Genomic DNA, 14,829 nt, shown 5'->3' on the forward strand with positions numbered 1-14,829 from the left:
ATACAAATGAAAGGGATAACTTACGGTGGACTGCTAGCGGCGGTGCTCTTCTGGCAGCAGGACTGGAGGCAGTCGGGGATGGCGGTGTCCTTGAGATCGACTGAGATAGGCAGAGTAAGCCTTAGCGTTTGATTATAGGGGGTTTTCCGGCGGCTTGGGGGGGGCTTAAGCCCCCACCAGCCCCCCCTTAAATCCGTGGCTGATTGCACAACCACAAGGGAAAAGCAGGGAGCTACAGCATGCCATCTTAGCAAAAACAAAACCCAACCTCTAGCATAATTACCAAAAACTTCAACTACCCAACTCTGGTAAACAAAATTTCTGGGATAAGAACAACGCAAAACGCAAGCAAAAATCATCTTCAAAGCAGGACTTTCGGTTAGGCATTTCGTCGAACAGCAAATAGGCACCAAAATTTCACCGACTTTTTTTGCTCAATTAAGGTCATTTTCAGCCCCAAAAGTTTGCCAGAAACACAGCAAACAGTCCAATTAACACATATAGCATGCGTATTAAAAAATCATGAACAAACAACCGAAAATTGCAACCAAACACAGTCACGGCAGCCTGTTTCAAAGGCTTGAACAAAACTGAAGTTTTAAAGAAGAAAAGACAGCTTACCGTGCTCTTGCTTGATGAAAATTGGCCGGTGATGATGGTGGATTCGGTGAAGTGGCGGCGCTGGCGGTGGTCGACGGCAGTGGTGATTCTGGTTCTTACTCTCCTCTGCCTCCGTTTTGATTTTTCCCTAGCCCGAAGCTTCTTTCTTCCTCTTGTTCTGGTTCCTGCTCTTGTCTTCCTCTCAGAAACTCCCCGAAGTTCTCCCTTTCACTTTCGCGTCTCCCTTTTCTCTAACCCTAGCAGTCCATTTTCCTCTTAGTTTTCTGCTTTGTTCCGCCGCCCCTTGTCTTTCCTTTGCTTTGTTCTTTTTAGCCCAAACCTCTCTCGGCCTTCTCTGTTTTTCCCCACCGAAGCCCCCCTCTCGGTTCTCTCCTTTTTCTTCTCCTTGTTCTCAGCCCCTCTGTTTTCCCCTTGCGTTTTTGCTCTTTTTTCCTCCTCTGCCCGTCAGCCGCCACCCTCTTTTCCTTTTCTCTGTTTTTTGTTTTCGTTGAGCTTCCCTCTCCGTCCTTTTCCCTTCACTCAGCCGAAGCCTCTCCTCAGCCTTCAGCCGCTAAACTTCCCATTTTTTCCTTTCAATCTTTCTCTTTCTTTTTCTTTAGCCTCCGATGAAGCACCTCCTTTTTTTCCTTTTCGTTTTCCACGGTTCCTTTTCATCCGCCACCCCCTTGGTTTTTCTTTTACTCTGTTTTTTCCAGCCGTCCTCCCCTCTCGGTTCTCTCCTTTCTTTTTTCTCTTTTCGGCCACCAACCAGGTTCCCCCCCTACTCAGCCGCCAAACCCTCCTCTTTGTCTTGCCTTTTTTTTTCAAGCCCCGTTGCCCTTTTCTTCTCTTTCTTTTCCTTTTCAAAATATCTATCCTACAAGTGTCTAGACACCTCACCATCTAGGTGAGGTGAGGTGTTGTCAAATGCAAAAAGGGACACTTGTCTCTATCCATGATCCCCATTTGTCATTATTTTTTTTTTGCTTTTTCTTTTTCTCTTTTTTTTTAGTACGAGACAAAAATAAATAATAAAATAAAATGAATTAGAGCAAAATAAAATAAAATAAAATAAAAATAAAAATAAAAGCCCTAGAATTGAAACAAATAAACCTATTAAATTAATTAAACAAAATAAAATTAAAAAAACAAAAATTTGGTGTCTACACATAGTTTCAATAAAAATAATCATTTTCCCAACATTTGAGACCAATCATCATGTTTTTTTTTTATTTTTAATTTGGTTTGAAGCATAGATTTTATTGCTATAGTATTATTCTTTATTTTTTAGTACAAAAACACAAATTTTCGTCAATATAGGTGGCAAAATTTGTTAATTACATATAAGTGAAAATATACTTTTATAATTTGCAAATATTTTAGCCCTGCAATTTTTTATAATTGCAGCACTAAAGTACATCATTAATTGAAAATAACGAAAGTCAAATTCTATGGTTATAACAGACTTTTATTAAAAATAATCAAATGCTATTAATAAGACATTATTGTTAAGTCAAAATCAAAGAAAATTTAGTGATGACATAATGTTATCACTAATTTATTCAAGATTATAATGACAAGAAAAGTCATCACTAATTAAATTGCTAGTTTTTAATATTGTCAATTGCTAGTTTTTAATACTTTTGTGAAAATATTGATAATGGTTGAGAAAATTTTGTTACATTACTGCAAGTGATAAATGTACTTTTGTTCTTTTTCAAACATTTATTTTAATGTTTAATTTTGTTTAAAATTATTGTACTAGTATAGATTTGCAAGACAAAACTTAAGTTCTCAATAGTTAAAAAATTCATTACAGAGAAAACACAAAGTAGTAGTTGCAAAATGTGTATAAATTACAGATATTTTGTTAATTGCTTTGTAGTACTTTGTTATTCCTTTGCTAATACTACTTGGCATGTAGCACAAAGGATAAATCTGCCATAAATTTCTTATTCCATTGATAAAAAGACCTGTCTGCCTTATAACTATTGTAATGAAAGATATATCTTTAGAATTTATAACAAATTATTACTTAAGTTTGAGAAAATTATAAAATATTTATGCATAGTTTATCAAGATACCATTCGCAATTTCCTAATAAAAAAATAGGGGCTAAATTGTAAAAGCTAGGGTGCCATAATAGAAATAATAAAATTGGTGTATTACATATGGGGGTTAAATTGCAAAAGTTAGAGTGCCATAGTAGAATTAATGAAATTGGTGAATTACATATGGGGCTAAATTACAAAAGTTAGGGAGTAATAATAGAATTAATGAAATCGGTGTACTACATATGGGGCTAAATTGAAAAAGTTAAGGTATCATAATGGAATTAATGAAATTTATTACAACATTTGGGGCTAAATCGCAAAAGTTAGGGTGGCACAGTAGAATTAATGAAAGTGACTTAGAAATAAGTACTTTAAACAGTGACGATTAATTCTTGTCACTAAATCCGAATCGGTAGAGTGACAGTGACGATATTAGAAGTTGTCACTATATAGATCATTTTAGTGACAACTTTTTCAAGGTTGTCACTGAAGACTTAGTTGCTTTGAGCAATTATGACAACTTTCCTTGTCGTCACTAAATAACCACTTTTTGTGACGACTTTTGTCGTCACTAAAAAATGTTGTCACTAATGACCATATTTCTTGCAATGTAGTTTGTGACGAAAATAACGGGTCGTCACTAAACATTTAGTTGCTTTGATGCAATTGTGACAACTTTAGGTGTCGCGACTAAAGAAACCCCTTTTGTGACGACTTATTGTCATCACTAGAGAATGTTGTCACTAATAACCTTTTTTTTAGTGATCAGTGACGACAACAAAAAGTTGTCCGTAACTAGGCCAAGCAATAGTGATGATGTTTTTAATGTCGTCACTATTGTGTGTTCCAAACACTCCCGCGCTCTTGCTAAATCTTGGCGGGAATTTACTAGTGACGACTTTTCTAAGTTGTCACAAATGAGTTGGCTCCCATTAGAGGTTTGTGACGAGTTAGAAAGTCAAATATTACCCTTTTGTTGCAAGATCAAATCAGAAAATCTGGTTTGGTGACAGCTAGCAAAAACAAAGGGGTAGCAGTGGTTTTCAAAATAACAAAACAAAAATGCAGCGAAAATGTTTAACTCTTGTTTGAAGTGCCGAACCAAAACATTCAAGAAAACATGCTAAAGATCAGATCTTGAATTTGAACAAAATACTAAACATGCTAATCCAACACCACTTATCTAATCCACCTTTTCAATATAAGACCAATCAGCAGGTTGGATGGCTGAAACTTGGTGAGCAATTGCAGAAAAAAGAAAACAGCAAAGAGGACTGCAAAAATTTTATTCTGCTGCAGATTTGATGCTCATCAAAATGCAACCAAAATGGCTTAGAGCTCTGCCATAACTTCAAACAAACTCACAAGATAAAAATCTTAGGCACAACCATAATCTTGCAATAAAAACTCAGTATTCACAGCAAAACAGCCTCGCAGATCATCGGATGAAGGAAACTAACAGCTTTCATTCAAAAATGGCAGAAATGAAACAACAATAGCCAAACTGAAAAACATATTCTACTAAAGGGAAATTGATACGGGTCAACTTATTCACATGCTAAGTGTAGAATCCTTTGAAAAGAACATACAAAGCCATGAGAAACTTTTCTTTTGAGCAACAAATATTCTCTGCAATAATTTTATTCCCAACCGTGGCTTTCTTCTAATTCATCATTTCAAATCTATTGCACAACCACAAGGGAAAAGCAGGGAGCTACAGCATACCATCAAAACCCAACCTCTTGCATAATTGCCAAAAACGTCAACTACCCAACTCTAGTAAACAAAATTTCTGGGATAAGAACACGCAAAATGCAAGCAAAATCGTCTTCAAGCAAGACTGTCGGTTAGGTATTTCGTCAAACACCACATGAGCATAAGAAATTTTAGCTAATCTCTCGCTCAATTGATGTAAAGCAGCACCCAAAATTATCAGAAATCCCAAGAAAATCCAACCAAATCAACACATAAAACACGTATAATCATAAAATTATGGGCCATCAACAGGGGAAACGCAACAACCAAGTCATGGCAGACCCATTTGAAAAACTTTCCAAAACTTGTGATCAAGGAAAAAAAATGAAATACAAATGAAAGGGATAACTTACGGTGGACTGCTAGCGGCGGTGCTCTTCTGGCAGCAGGACTGGAGGCAGTCGGGGATGGCGGTGTCCTTGAGATCGACTGAGATAGGCAGAGTAAGCCTTAGCGTTTGATTATAGGGGGTTTTCCGGCGGCTTGGGGGGGGCTTAAGCCCCCACCAGCCCCCCCTTAAATCCGTGGCTGATTGCACAACCACAAGGGAAAAGCAGGGAGCTACAGCATGCCATCTTAGCAAAAACAAAACCCAACCTCTAGCATAATTACCAAAAACTTCAACTACCCAACTCTGGTAAACAAAATTTCTGGGATAAGAACAACGCAAAACGCAAGCAAAAATCATCTTCAAAGCAGGACTTTCGGTTAGGCATTTCGTCGAACAGCAAATAGGCACCAAAATTTCACCGACTTTTTTTGCTCAATTAAGGTCATTTTCAGCCCCAAAAGTTTGCCAGAAACACAGCAAACAGTCCAATTAACACATATAGCATGCGTATTAAAAAATCATGAACAAACAACCGAAAATTGCAACCAAACACAGTCACGGCAGCCTGTTTCAAAGGCTTGAACAAAACTGAAGTTTTAAAGAAGAAAAGACAGCTTACCGTGCTCTTGCTTGATGAAAATTGGCCGGTGATGATGGTGGATTCGGTGAAGTGGCGGCGCTGGCGGTGGTCGACGGCAGTGGTGATTCTGGTTCTTACTCTCCTCTGCCTCCGTTTTGATTTTTCCCTAGCCCGAAGCTTCTTTCTTCCTCTTGTTCTGGTTCCTGCTCTTGTCTTCCTCTCAGAAACTCCCCGAAGTTCTCCCTTTCACTTTCGCGTCTCCCTTTTCTCTAACCCTAGCAGTCCATTTTCCTCTTAGTTTTCTGCTTTGTTCCGCCGCCCCTTGTCTTTCCTTTGCTTTGTTCTTTTTAGCCCAAACCTCTCTCGGCCTTCTCTGTTTTTCCCCACCGAAGCCCCCCTCTCGGTTCTCTCCTTTTTCTTCTCCTTGTTCTCAGCCCCTCTGTTTTCCCCTTGCGTTTTTGCTCTTTTTTCCTCCTCTGCCCGTCAGCCGCCACCCTCTTTTCCTTTTCTCTGTTTTTTGTTTTCGTTGAGCTTCCCTCTCCGTCCTTTTCCCTTCACTCAGCCGAAGCCTCTCCTCAGCCTTCAGCCGCTAAACTTCCCATTTTTTCCTTTCAATCTTTCTCTTTCTTTTTCTTTAGCCTCCGATGAAGCACCTCCTTTTTTTCCTTTTCGTTTTCCACGGTTCCTTTTCATCCGCCACCCCCTTGGTTTTTCTTTTACTCTGTTTTTTCCAGCCGTCCTCCCCTCTCGGTTCTCTCCTTTCTTTTTTCTCTTTTCGGCCACCAACCAGGTTCCCCCCCTACTCAGCCGCCAAACCCTCCTCTTTGTCTTGCCTTTTTTTTTCAAGCCCCGTTGCCCTTTTCTTCTCTTTCTTTTCCTTTTCAAAATATCTATCCTACAAGTGTCTAGACACCTCACCATCTAGGTGAGGTGAGGTGTTGTCAAATGCAAAAAGGGACACTTGTCTCTATCCATGATCCCCATTTGTCATTATTTTTTTTTTGCTTTTTCTTTTTCTCTTTTTTTTTAGTACGAGACAAAAATAAATAATAAAATAAAATGAATTAGAGCAAAATAAAATAAAATAAAATAAAAATAAAAATAAAAGCCCTAGAATTGAAACAAATAAACCTATTAAATTAATTAAACAAAATAAAATTAAAAAAACAAAAATTTGGTGTCTACACATAGTTTCAATAAAAATAATCATTTTCCCAACATTTGAGACCAATCATCATGTTTTTTTTTTATTTTTAATTTGGTTTGAAGCATAGATTTTATTGCTATAGTATTATTCTTTATTTTTTAGTACAAAAACACAAATTTTCGTCAATATAGGTGGCAAAATTTGTTAATTACATATAAGTGAAAATATACTTTTATAATTTGCAAATATTTTAGCCCTGCAATTTTTTATAATTGCAGCACTAAAGTACATCATTAATTGAAAATAACGAAAGTCAAATTCTATGGTTATAACAGACTTTTATTAAAAATAATCAAATGCTATTAATAAGACATTATTGTTAAGTCAAAATCAAAGAAAATTTAGTGATGACATAATGTTATCACTAATTTATTCAAGATTATAATGACAAGAAAAGTCATCACTAATTAAATTGCTAGTTTTTAATATTGTCAATTGCTAGTTTTTAATACTTTTGTGAAAATATTGATAATGGTTGAGAAAATTTTGTTACATTACTGCAAGTGATAAATGTACTTTTGTTCTTTTTCAAACATTTATTTTAATGTTTAATTTTGTTTAAAATTATTGTACTAGTATAGATTTGCAAGACAAAACTTAAGTTCTCAATAGTTAAAAAATTCATTACAGAGAAAACACAAAGTAGTAGTTGCAAAATGTGTATAAATTACAGATATTTTGTTAATTGCTTTGTAGTACTTTGTTATTCCTTTGCTAATACTACTTGGCATGTAGCACAAAGGATAAATCTGCCATAAATTTCTTATTCCATTGATAAAAAGACCTGTCTGCCTTATAACTATTGTAATGAAAGATATATCTTTAGAATTTATAACAAATTATTACTTAAGTTTGAGAAAATTATAAAATATTTATGCATAGTTTATCAAGATACCATTCGCAATTTCCTAATAAAAAAATAGGGGCTAAATTGTAAAAGCTAGGGTGCCATAATAGAAATAATAAAATTGGTGTATTACATATGGGGGTTAAATTGCAAAAGTTAGAGTGCCATAGTAGAATTAATGAAATTGGTGAATTACATATGGGGCTAAATTACAAAAGTTAGGGAGTAATAATAGAATTAATGAAATCGGTGTACTACATATGGGGCTAAATTGAAAAAGTTAAGGTATCATAATGGAATTAATGAAATTTATTACAACATTTGGGGCTAAATCGCAAAAGTTAGGGTGGCACAGTAGAATTAATGAAAGTGACTTAGAAATAAGTACTTTAAACAGTGACGATTAATTCTTGTCACTAAATCCGAATCGGTAGAGTGACAGTGACGATATTAGAAGTTGTCACTATATAGATCATTTTAGTGACAACTTTTTCAAGGTTGTCACTGAAGACTTAGTTGCTTTGAGCAATTATGACAACTTTCCTTGTCGTCACTAAATAACCACTTTTTGTGACGACTTTTGTCGTCACTAAAAAATGTTGTCACTAATGACCATATTTCTTGCAATGTAGTTTGTGACGAAAATAACGGGTCGTCACTAAACATTTAGTTGCTTTGATGCAATTGTGACAACTTTAGGTGTCGCGACTAAAGAAACCCCTTTTGTGACGACTTATTGTCATCACTAGAGAATGTTGTCACTAATAACCTTTTTTTTAGTGATCAGTGACGACAACAAAAAGTTGTCCGTAACTAGGCCAAGCAATAGTGATGATGTTTTTAATGTCGTCACTATTGTGTGTTCCAAACACTCCCGCGCTCTTGCTAAATCTTGGCGGGAATTTACTAGTGACGACTTTTCTAAGTTGTCACAAATGAGTTGGCTCCCATTAGAGGTTTGTGACGAGTTAGAAAGTCAAATATTACCCTTTTGTTGCAAGATCAAATCAGAAAATCTGGTTTGGTGACAGCTAGCAAAAACAAAGGGGTAGCAGTGGTTTTCAAAATAACAAAACAAAAATGCAGCGAAAATGTTTAACTCTTGTTTGAAGTGCCGAACCAAAACATTCAAGAAAACATGCTAAAGATCAGATCTTGAATTTGAACAAAATACTAAACATGCTAATCCAACACCACTTATCTAATCCACATTTTCAATATAAGACCAATCAGCAGGTTGGATGGCTGAAACTTGGTGAGCAATTGCAGAAAAAAGAAAACAGCAAAGAGGACTGCAAAAATTTTATTCTGCTGCAGATTTGATGCTCATCAAAATGCAACCAAAATGGCTTAGAGCTCTGCCATAACTTCAAACAAACTCACAAGATAAAAATCTTAGGCACAACCATAATCTTGCAATAAAAACTCAGTATTCACAGCAAAACAGCCTCGCAGATCATCGGATGAAGGAAACTAACAGCTTTCATTCAAAAATGGCAGAAATGAAACAACAATAGCCAAACTGAAAAACATATTCTACTAAAGGGAAATTGATACGGGTCAACTTATTCACATGCTAAGTGTAGAATCCTTTGAAAAGAACATACAAAGCCATGAGAAACTTTTCTTTTGAGCAACAAATATTCTCTGCAATAATTTTATTCCCAACCGTGGCTTTCTTCTAATTCATCATTTCAAATCTATTGCACAACCACAAGGGAAAAGCAGGGAGCTACAGCATACCATCAAAACCCAACCTCTTGCATAATTGCCAAAAACGTCAACTACCCAACTCTAGTAAACAAAATTTCTGGGATAAGAACACGCAAAATGCAAGCAAAATCGTCTTCAAGCAAGACTGTCGGTTAGGTATTTCGTCAAACACCACATGAGCATAAGAAATTTTAGCTAATCTCTCGCTCAATTGATGTAAAGCAGCACCCAAAATTATCAGAAATCCCAAGAAAATCCAACCAAATCAACACATAAAACACGTATAATCATAAAATTATGGGCCATCAACAGGGGAAACGCAACAACCAAGTCATGGCAGACCCATTTGAAAAACTTTCCAAAACTTGTGATCAAGGAAAAAAAATGAAATACAAATGAAAGGGATAACTTACGGTGGACTGCTAGCGGCGGTGCTCTTCTGGCAGCAGGACTGGAGGCAGTCGGGGATGGCGGTGTCCTTGAGATCGACTGAGATAGGCAGAGTAAGCCTTAGCGTTTGATTATAGGGGGTTTTCCGGCGGCTTGGGGGGGGCTTAAGCCCCCACCAGCCCCCCCTTAAATCCGTGGCTGATTGCACAACCACAAGGGAAAAGCAGGGAGCTACAGCATGCCATCTTAGCAAAAACAAAACCCAACCTCTAGCATAATTACCAAAAACTTCAACTACCCAACTCTGGTAAACAAAATTTCTGGGATAAGAACAACGCAAAACGCAAGCAAAAATCATCTTCAAAGCAGGACTTTCGGTTAGGCATTTCGTCGAACAGCAAATAGGCACCAAAATTTCACCGACTTTTTTTGCTCAATTAAGGTCATTTTCAGCCCCAAAAGTTTGCCAGAAACACAGCAAACAGTCCAATTAACACATATAGCATGCGTATTAAAAAATCATGAACAAACAACCGAAAATTGCAACCAAACACAGTCACGGCAGCCTGTTTCAAAGGCTTGAACAAAACTGAAGTTTTAAAGAAGAAAAGACAGCTTACCGTGCTCTTGCTTGATGAAAATTGGCCGGTGATGATGGTGGATTCGGTGAAGTGGCGGCGCTGGCGGTGGTCGACGGCAGTGGTGATTCTGGTTCTTACTCTCCTCTGCCTCCGTTTTGATTTTTCCCTAGCCCGAAGCTTCTTTCTTCCTCTTGTTCTGGTTCCTGCTCTTGTCTTCCTCTCAGAAACTCCCCGAAGTTCTCCCTTTCACTTTCGCGTCTCCCTTTTCTCTAACCCTAGCAGTCCATTTTCCTCTTAGTTTTCTGCTTTGTTCCGCCGCCCCTTGTCTTTCCTTTGCTTTGTTCTTTTTAGCCCAAACCTCTCTCGGCCTTCTCTGTTTTTCCCCACCGAAGCCCCCCTCTCGGTTCTCTCCTTTTTCTTCTCCTTGTTCTCAGCCCCTCTGTTTTCCCCTTGCGTTTTTGCTCTTTTTTCCTCCTCTGCCCGTCAGCCGCCACCCTCTTTTCCTTTTCTCTGTTTTTTGTTTTCGTTGAGCTTCCCTCTCCGTCCTTTTCCCTTCACTCAGCCGAAGCCTCTCCTCAGCCTTCAGCCGCTAAACTTCCCATTTTTTCCTTTCAATCTTTCTCTTTCTTTTTCTTTAGCCTCCGATGAAGCACCTCCTTTTTTTCCTTTTCGTTTTCCACGGTTCCTTTTCATCCGCCACCCCCTTGGTTTTTCTTTTACTCTGTTTTTTCCAGCCGTCCTCCCCTCTCGGTTCTCTCCTTTCTTTTTTCTCTTTTCGGCCACCAACCAGGTTCCCCCCCTACTCAGCCGCCAAACCCTCCTCTTTGTCTTGCCTTTTTTTTTCAAGCCCCGTTGCCCTTTTCTTCTCTTTCTTTTCCTTTTCAAAATATCTATCCTACAAGTGTCTAGACACCTCACCATCTAGGTGAGGTGAGGTGTTGTCAAATGCAAAAAGGGACACTTGTCTCTATCCATGATCCCCATTTGTCATTATTTTTTTTTTGCTTTTTCTTTTTCTCTTTTTTTTTAGTACGAGACAAAAATAAATAATAAAATAAAATGAATTAGAGCAAAATAAAATAAAATAAAATAAAAATAAAAATAAAAGCCCTAGAATTGAAACAAATAAACCTATTAAATTAATTAAACAAAATAAAATTAAAAAAACAAAAATTTGGTGTCTACACATAGTTTCAATAAAAATAATCATTTTCCCAACATTTGAGACCAATCATCATGTTTTTTTTTTATTTTTAATTTGGTTTGAAGCATAGATTTTATTGCTATAGTATTATTCTTTATTTTTTAGTACAAAAACACAAATTTTCGTCAATATAGGTGGCAAAATTTGTTAATTACATATAAGTGAAAATATACTTTTATAATTTGCAAATATTTTAGCCCTGCAATTTTTTATAATTGCAGCACTAAAGTACATCATTAATTGAAAATAACGAAAGTCAAATTCTATGGTTATAACAGACTTTTATTAAAAATAATCAAATGCTATTAATAAGACATTATTGTTAAGTCAAAATCAAAGAAAATTTAGTGATGACATAATGTTATCACTAATTTATTCAAGATTATAATGACAAGAAAAGTCATCACTAATTAAATTGCTAGTTTTTAATATTGTCAATTGCTAGTTTTTAATACTTTTGTGAAAATATTGATAATGGTTGAGAAAATTTTGTTACATTACTGCAAGTGATAAATGTACTTTTGTTCTTTTTCAAACATTTATTTTAATGTTTAATTTTGTTTAAAATTATTGTACTAGTATAGATTTGCAAGACAAAACTTAAGTTCTCAATAGTTAAAAAATTCATTACAGAGAAAACACAAAGTAGTAGTTGCAAAATGTGTATAAATTACAGATATTTTGTTAATTGCTTTGTAGTACTTTGTTATTCCTTTGCTAATACTACTTGGCATGTAGCACAAAGGATAAATCTGCCATAAATTTCTTATTCCATTGATAAAAAGACCTGTCTGCCTTATAACTATTGTAATGAAAGATATATCTTTAGAATTTATAACAAATTATTACTTAAGTTTGAGAAAATTATAAAATATTTATGCATAGTTTATCAAGATACCATTCGCAATTTCCTAATAAAAAAATAGGGGCTAAATTGTAAAAGCTAGGGTGCCATAATAGAAATAATAAAATTGGTGTATTACATATGGGGGTTAAATTGCAAAAGTTAGAGTGCCATAGTAGAATTAATGAAATTGGTGAATTACATATGGGGCTAAATTACAAAAGTTAGGGAGTAATAATAGAATTAATGAAATCGGTGTACTACATATGGGGCTAAATTGAAAAAGTTAAGGTATCATAATGGAATTAATGAAATTTATTACAACATTTGGGGCTAAATCGCAAAAGTTAGGGTGGCACAGTAGAATTAATGAAAGTGACTTAGAAATAAGTACTTTAAACAGTGACGATTAATTCTTGTCACTAAATCCGAATCGGTAGAGTGACAGTGACGATATTAGAAGTTGTCACTATATAGATCATTTTAGTGACAACTTTTTCAAGGTTGTCACTGAAGACTTAGTTGCTTTGAGCAATTATGACAACTTTCCTTGTCGTCACTAAATAACCACTTTTTGTGACGACTTTTGTCGTCACTAAAAAATGTTGTCACTAATGACCATATTTCTTGCAATGTAGTTTGTGACGAAAATAACGGGTCGTCACTAAACATTTAGTTGCTTTGATGCAATTGTGACAACTTTAGGTGTCGCGACTAAAGAAACCCCTTTTGTGACGACTTATTGTCATCACTAGAGAATGTTGTCACTAATAACCTTTTTTTTAGTGATCAGTGACGACAACAAAAAGTTGTCCGTAACTAGGCCAAGCAATAGTGATGATGTTTTTAATGTCGTCACTATTGTGTGTTCCAAACACTCCCGCGCTCTTGCTAAATCTTGGCGGGAATTTACTAGTGACGACTTTTCTAAGTTGTCACAAATGAGTTGGCTCCCATTAGAGGTTTGTGACGAGTTAGAAAGTCAAATATTACCCTTTTGTTGCAAGATCAAATCAGAAAATCTGGTTTGGTGACAGCTAGCAAAAACAAAGGGGTAGCAGTGGTTTTCAAAATAACAAAACAAAAATGCAGCGAAAATGTTTAACTCTTGTTTGAAGTGCCGAACCAAAACATTCAAGAAAACATGCTAAAGATCAGATCTTGAATTTGAACAAAATACTAAACATGCTAATCCAACACCACTTATCTAATCCACATTTTCAATATAAGACCAATCAGCAGGTTGGATGGCTGAAACTTGGTGAGCAATTGCAGAAAAAAGAAAACAGCAAAGAGGACTGCAAAAATTTTATTCTGCTGCAGATTTGATGCTCATCAAAATGCAACCAAAATGGCTTAGAGCTCTGCCATAACTTCAAACAAACTCACAAGATAAAAATCTTAGGCACAACCATAATCTTGCAATAAAAACTCAGTATTCACAGCAAAACAGCCTCGCAGATCATCGGATGAAGGAAACTAACAGCTTTCATTCAAAAATGGCAGAAATGAAACAACAATAGCCAAACTGAAAAACATATTCTACTAAAGGGAAATTGATACGGGTCAACTTATTCACATGCTAAGTGTAGAATCCTTTGAAAAGAACATACAAAGCCATGAGAAACTTTTCTTTTGAGCAACAAATATTCTCTGCAATAATTTTATTCCCAACCGTGGCTTTCTTCTAATTCATCATTTCAAATCTATTGCACAACCACAAGGGAAAAGCAGGGAGCTACAGCATACCATCAAAACCCAACCTCTTGCATAATTGCCAAAAACGTCAACTACCCAACTCTAGTAAACAAAATTTCTGGGATAAGAACACGCAAAATGCAAGCAAAATCGTCTTCAAGCAAGACTGTCGGTTAGGTATTTCGTCAAACACCACATGAGCATAAGAAATTTTAGCTAATCTCTCGCTCAATTGATGTAAAGCAGCACCCAAAATTATCAGAAATCCCAAGAAAATCCAACCAAATCAACACATAAAACACGTATAATCATAAAATTATGGGCCATCAACAGGGGAAACGCAACAACCAAGTCATGGCAGACCCATTTGAAAAACTTTCCAAAACTTGTGATCAAGGAAAAAAAATGAAATACAAATGAAAGGGATAACTTACGGTGGACTGCTAGCGGCGGTGCTCTTCTGGCAGCAGGACTGGAGGCAGTCGGGGATGGCGGTGTCCTTGAGATCGACTTAGATAGGCAGAGTAAGCCTTAGCGTTTGATTATAGGGGGTTTTCCGGCGGCTTGGGGGGGGCTTAAGCCCCCACCAGCCCCCCCTTAAATCCGTGGCTGATTGCACAACCACAAGGGAAAAGCAGGGAGCTACAGCATGCCATCTTAGCAAAAACAAAACCCAACCTCTAGCATAATTACCAAAAACTTCAACTACCCAACTCTGGTAAACAAAATTTCTGGGATAAGAACAACGCAAAACGCAAGCAAAAATCATCTTCAAAGCAGGACTTTCGGTTAGGCATTTCGTCGAACAGCAAATAGGCACCAAAATTTCACCGACTTTTTTTGCTCAATTAAGGTCATTTTCAGCCCCAAAAGTTTGCCAGAAACACAGCAAACAGTCCAATTAACACATATAGCATGCGTATTAAAAAATCATGAACAAACAACCGAAAATTGCAACCAAACACAGTCACGGCAGCCTGTTTCAAAGGCTTGAACAAAACTGAAGTTTTAAAGAAGAAAAGACA

General features: G+C 36.4%; 1 long non-coding RNA gene across 18 annotated transcripts in view; it reads right to left on the reverse strand.

The window, feature by feature from the left end:
- Nucleotides 1–14,829, reverse strand: part of LOC113688306 (uncharacterized) — a 46,208-nt gene that overhangs the window by 1,970 nt on the left and 29,409 nt on the right. For 10 of the 18 annotated variants that reach the window (XR_011814244.1, XR_011814257.1, XR_011814251.1 and 7 more), the window contains exons 8-11: nt 10,098–14,314; nt 5,360–9,576; nt 622–4,838; nt 25–100 (exon numbers count right to left, since the gene is read on the reverse strand). This is a non-coding gene — a long non-coding RNA (uncharacterized lncRNA). Of the gene's footprint in view, nt 1–24; nt 306–621; nt 5,044–5,359; nt 9,782–10,097; nt 14,315–14,829 lie in introns of all 18 variants that reach the window. The other 8 variants (XR_011814258.1, XR_011814260.1, XR_011814259.1 and 5 more) reach the window with 7 other exon arrangements.

Source organism: Coffea arabica, chromosome 5e (assembly GCF_036785885.1).
Source record: "Coffea arabica cultivar ET-39 chromosome 5e, Coffea Arabica ET-39 HiFi, whole genome shotgun sequence".
Taxonomy (NCBI): Eukaryota; Viridiplantae; Streptophyta; class Magnoliopsida; order Gentianales; family Rubiaceae; genus Coffea; species Coffea arabica.